This window comes from Cupressus sempervirens, chromosome 6, assembly GCF_028749045.1.
Source record: "Cupressus sempervirens isolate cs-2001-9-10 chromosome 6, ASM2874904v1, whole genome shotgun sequence".
Taxonomy (NCBI): Eukaryota; Viridiplantae; Streptophyta; class Pinopsida; order Cupressales; family Cupressaceae; genus Cupressus; species Cupressus sempervirens.
In genome coordinates, this window is record NC_143123.1 from 659,175,408 (window position 1) to 659,181,392 (window position 5,985).

The following is a 5,985-nucleotide window of genomic DNA, read 5'->3' on the forward strand; positions in this document are numbered from 1 at the left end:
CCTTATCTTCTCACTCAATTTATCACACTTAATGAAATGAAAATCTAATAAACCTATATTATTTCCAAATATTGTCACATATCTCATGAACGTTTTGAAGTTTTTTATACACTACAACCTTAAATTGACTCTACTCATCTAACTCGGTCCGTTCTACTTCTTTTTCTAGTTTCTTTACTATTTTTCTAGGCTTAGCCTCTTCATATTTTATCCTTCTCTTTGTCGCACTCAACACTGGTGAAGACTTGGTGATTTTAACAACTTCTTTCCTCAATGGCTTGGTAGGTATAGGACTAGCTACCTTGGATCTCTATCTTGTGACCCTTGTGGTGTCGTTGTAGGCTTGGTAGCCACCTTCTTCAAACTTTTCTTCACATTTGGTTCAATCACAAAAATCTCTTTACCTTTGGGTTCCTTGGGCTCAACAACAACTATTTCCTTACCTTTACCTTCTTGTTCTTCATTATCATCAGCTTCATCTTCATCTTCACTACTAGGGTCTTCACCTTTTCCTTTAGTTATCTACAGTGGTGCTTCACCAAATGTACCCTCTAAACTCTCTATCATCTTCTTTCTTTTCCTATCCATATTAGGAAATTTAGTTTACAACATCATCTTGATCTTAGTTTTCTTATAGGCAACAAAAGGTTCAATATTCTTGTCTATCCCCTCAGCCAACAATGTAATTATGGTTGTTGAAAGTTCATCAATGTTTACCTCATAGTGAAGAGGTCTTAACCATGCAATTCTTCGAATAATGACTTGAGCATATGCATAATCAGTATCAACTAAGAAGCATATATCATCATAATACTGATCAACTACCAAATTAGGGATCCTAAACATGTTCTTCATCTTTTTCTTTAAGGTCTCAAAATAATGATCCATAATTGTCTCAAAAGTATCACCTATTTGACCAATAAACTCATTAATCTTCTCAATAACTAGATTTTTCTTATCCTACACCACATATTCTATTGCAGGGAATGAAATTTGTACATGAAATAATATACAAATAGTGAGATAATTGAAATTACATGAGTGGTTCTTTATTTTCCTTATTTCTACTAGCTTCTCTGCCAATTGGGTAAGTTATAGCTCAGCCAGATCGTAACTATGATCTTTCTTAACAATTTTGTATCCCATGTCTACAACAACACATGGAACATTGTTAAGTCAGGTTGACTGATAAAACTTGTGTACAATGACTCAAACAACAAATTTGATCTTTGGATCTTCAATAGTGTTGATCAACATGCCTCTAACGTTCCATTTTGCCTTAGTATTGCTCTCAATCACATCCTTTCCTTGACAAAAAATGATCTTTACCCTATCTAGAACAGGGTATCCAGTGACATGATGAATGATGGACTTTGTGTTCTTCACTAGTGCATTCTCCAACCATATTTTCATGTCATGAATGTGGCTCAACATGATCTTGATCCACTTCCCTTTAAAAATGTTTGGAAAATCTAGGGAAAGAGTTAACCCTTTCTCGACTACTACCTTATGCTCATCTTTCAACCTGCCATTATCACACAATTTTTCATATGCAGTCCTCAACTCAAGGTCAATAATATCTCTGATTTTACACATGTAGCATGATCTAATATCATGAACCATGATAACCCTTTGTGGAATCAATGAAAATGCTCCAGAAGAGTCTCCAGTCAATGTGATAATAGATATCTAGGTATGCCTTGAACTTTGGTGGAGGACATGCCTCATTTTGAACAATTTGAGCATTGCTATCCTTTAATGCCTCCTTCTCACTTGCAAATGTGGCTGATTCCATCTTTACAAAATAGGGTTTGAAATGCAAACAACTTCACAACTTAGTCAAAATACAACTATGTGCAACTTGTGAAACAAATAGCACACACTTAAAACTTTAGCAACTTTGCATAAATTTTGCTCTGTAATTGCCTTCAATTTGCTTTGTAAATTCTCAAAAGCCTAGTGGGGGAAATTAGCTTCAAATGGTTGAATTGGGTCTCCATAAATGCTTTATACATTTCTTAGGTGCATATTAGGTGCATAACAACTCTCTTAGCCAACTCAGTGAAACTTGATGCATAAACTTTGTTCACTCTGCTCGATTAGTATCATAACTGGGTTCATACTGACATTCAATACTGACAATCAATCCTTACCAAGTTTTCTACTCGACACCACAAATCACTTTTCTTTTCAAACCTTATGTTTGTCCTTTTACATCTATTATTTTGTTGATTTGGACTTACATGCTTATAGTATTAGGAATCAATGTATGATTTATCAATTTGAAACATAGTTCCATACATACCTTATCATTTAGTTTGAGGCAAGGGGCCTCCATCAGTTTTCTTCTTCCAATTTTGATTCATCAATGTTTCCACATCCTTAGTGTTGACCCTTTCATTTCCATTTTTTCCTCAACATTGGGTGTTGATGCTTGGTTCATGCAATCCTTTCTTAGGTGCATTAGAATATATAGTCCACCAATATAACTTGGGGGGCGGGGGGGTGTGAATCAGTTATCCAACTATTATCACATTTATCAACCTTATTAAATCTTAACCATATGAGAAATATAATTAGCAACCACAACAAGATACTCATGCACAATAACACCAGATATGTTAATTAGGGAAACCCTTGATCAAAGGGAAAACCCTAGTGAGGATGGTAACCACAAGATGATGTACTAATATAAATATTCCTTATTAGATGATGGAACCTATTAGGAGTCTATGAAAACATTGAACACATATCAATCCTTGTTAGGAGACTTTGAATCCCTGTTAGGAGATTCTAACCTTGTTAGGAGTTGTAGAAGGTAGATGGAGCCACCGTCAGAAAATATTCAGTGGCAAGACTAATGAACTCATTGTCCAAATGATCTCTGTATTATTCCTTATGTTGGCGCTCAAAATTGCATGGTCAATTTTGAGCACCATTGAAAAATTGAGGCCTATAAATGCTTTGTGAAGCTTATGTACCCTGCTGTTGAGTTAATGCATAAATGGTGTTTAATGTTTCTAACACCCTTCATTTAGCCCGTTCACATATTTTGTAATGATAAATTGATATTTGGAGCTCTTTGGCGAAGTCTTGTTTTGAGCCAATGTCTAATTTGCACTTTACCCCAAATGTCAAACAGTGACAGGAAGCCCTATTTGCACCTGAATATCTCACACCCAGAATTGTGTCATGACTCGCCACTTTGGGAGTGTCTAGTGTCCATACTTGAGAACCTATGTTTTAGATTTTGAGTTGTTTCAAATCCATTTGACTAGGTTTTGAATCCCTCAAAGTTGGTCAGTTACTATTTTCATGTAGTTGCACTTTGCACACAATTCTAGGAAGCCCTGTTTGGCATGTTATAACTTTGACCCAGTTAATCGAAATGTGAAAATTCCTTTTGCGTTACATTGTAGATGTCAGAAACTTGTTATGTTTCAAGTTTCAGCCTATGAAGAATCCATTTGATTAGTTTTCAAATTTGATTCCAAATGCAATTTCTATCTTTTTACTGGTGTCAGCACTTGCAGATTTGTCAGTACCCCTGTTCATGGCGTTATAACTTGAAATCTGTGATTGGAAAGATTGAATGGATTGTACCATTGTATTTTCCACTGAAAATACTTTAAGTGTGCTAGCTTTTAAGTCATGACGAATCCGTATGCACACTTTTCCAGGTCAATTCCATTTGCCAAAATCACTTTTCTGCCATTGCTTCAATCTGCAAAATCCAAGTAGCCTACTTTGACCGCTCGCCAAATTTGCCTAGTCATTTTTCATGATCCCAAATTGTAAATCCATAATGTTCTCATGACAGAGAACTAGTGTCCAAGTTTTCATTTCCCCATGTGCTCATTTGCATAGTTTTTCGAGCCAAATCCAAACCCAGTTTGTTGTTTTCTGACATGTTTTCTTGTAGGTAAATTTGAGAAGGCAAATTTGACAGTCAATATCTTTTGACCTCAAATTCTTCATAAGACGAGATCTGACAGGGTAAAAGTATGCGGAGCAGAGATTCAGTGTGCTAGTTTTCAGAGCCCGGTCAGAGGTTTGGGTCAGTTTTTAAGGCCAGTTAATAGACCTTCTGGCACCAATTTGATAGTTTGCAGATCAGTGATAAAGTGAATCTTTTTTGATGATTCAGTGATTGAATTTGACTCTAATTAGTTTGAGGTGATGAATGGATCAGTTTTCTAGTTCAGGTGTTCGAAAATGAATTTTTTTTTAGCTGGACCCACTTGGGGCTCGACTAATTTCACCAATTTGTTATGGCATCCAAATTAATGAAATGTTGAAATGTGTGATTGTTGCCTAAAAGTGACATATGAAGATGTTGCAACTTCATCACATCATAAGATTTTGGGTCGTATAGTAATGCTCAAATTAACACTAACAACAAGTATTTGGAAAATTAAAGGAGGACCTTGTATCTATTGTTCTTTGATCTCTTTTGCAAAATTGACTTTAAGTTAGATTGGTTGCACCCTTTAGGTCAAGGAATACCTTCAGTAGATTGCTTGGGTAATGAGGCTTCAAGTAGTCCTTTATCAGTCCTCGTTGGAAGCAAGACAGAATAATATTTTTCAAGGAGATGAAAGATTAGACATTTTATTGGAGAAGGCTTTCGATGAGTCATGCTATCGAGTGAATTTTAGACGACCAAGTTTTGATGGAGACAGACAGCAACAATCCATTACCTTTCATAATACACTGAATCCAACAATTGTTGTCCATGGCATTGCTACTGATTCATTTGGCTCTGTACATGGAGGTGTCAGGCTACAGAGGTTTGCCATAGAAATTGACAAGAATGGTGGGCATGAGAATTTAGCAAATTGGCCCCATTGGTGATAACGGGTTTCCTATATGTAGAGATTCATACGGATGTCCAACCATGTTTAGTGGAAATCCATGTGATAGAATGCTTGTTGCCAAGATGGAGACAAAATACCTTGAATCTAATGGCAAGTTCTTTTCTCAATGTAGTGTGCTACTGGACCAAGGTTTACCTATTTCACCCAACTGGTTGCATTTTCAAAAATTAGAGGACCATGTAAGGATGGGGAGTCAAGCCACGCTAAAAGCAGTGCCAATATCAAAAGGGAGATCTCCATGCCCAACAATCCACACAAGGTGGAGGACGTCATCAGCAAAGTAGCTAACCAGCATATGTATGAGCCGTGGCACAAGATGACCTGGAGTTTGAAGCGTAAAGGAAGACATTCCATACTGGCAACATCATTTGTTCCAAAGAATCCACAATTTTTTTTGACAAGAAAATGAAATGGTAGTATGGAAATGTGGTTTTTCTCTACGAAAAATGTAGCTGCTACCCATGTTTGGAGCAGGGATCTCCGTATACTTGGCAAGGTGTAGCAATAGGAGGAGCCTCCAAGTGAGAAATAAGCCACAGTTTTGAAGACAAAGTAGCCAACGAATATTAAAAGGAAGTAACCCATTTTAAGGAGTACTCACGCCCAATATCCAGAGGCGCTGATTAAAAAAGATAGTTTCACACGCATTAAAAGGAAGACGTTGTGCTAAGAAAGGGCAAGGAAGCCCATAATTTTAAAAGGAAAGTCGCCCACTAGTTTCTAGTGCAGTAGGGGAGATTCGTGGAGCAGTCCATCCATATAAAACAGTTGAGAAAAGTCCATAGTCAACAAACAAAGAGGCCGTGGCAGATACAAAAACACTAGCATTAAAAAAAAACTGCATGAGCAAGTCTCCAAAGTGTTGAGCAAGACCAATACAAATGAATAGACCCTGCGCTGACAAAAGGCAGTCCATGTAAGAAAATTCAATCAAGAGAAAAGAAATGCAAAATCCATGGCAATCCCCATGCATTAATTTAAAAGATTCGTGCCATGTTAAAGGCAGGGAGCAGGGCGTTGACCTTGCAAAGGAGGCATCAACAAATGAAGAAGGCGTTTGTTTTAAAAGATGAAAGCTACCATGTTAAGAACACAACAACCAAAGCAA

General features: G+C 36.9%; 1 pseudogene; it reads left to right on the forward strand.

Annotated features, from left to right (window-relative positions):
- Positions 1 to 4,004: 4,004 nt before the first annotated feature.
- LOC149553917 (protein SUPPRESSOR OF PPI1 LOCUS 2, chloroplastic-like) lies at positions 4,005 to 5,161 on the forward strand (annotated as a pseudogene).
- The last annotated feature ends 824 nt before the right edge of the window (positions 5,162 to 5,985 follow it).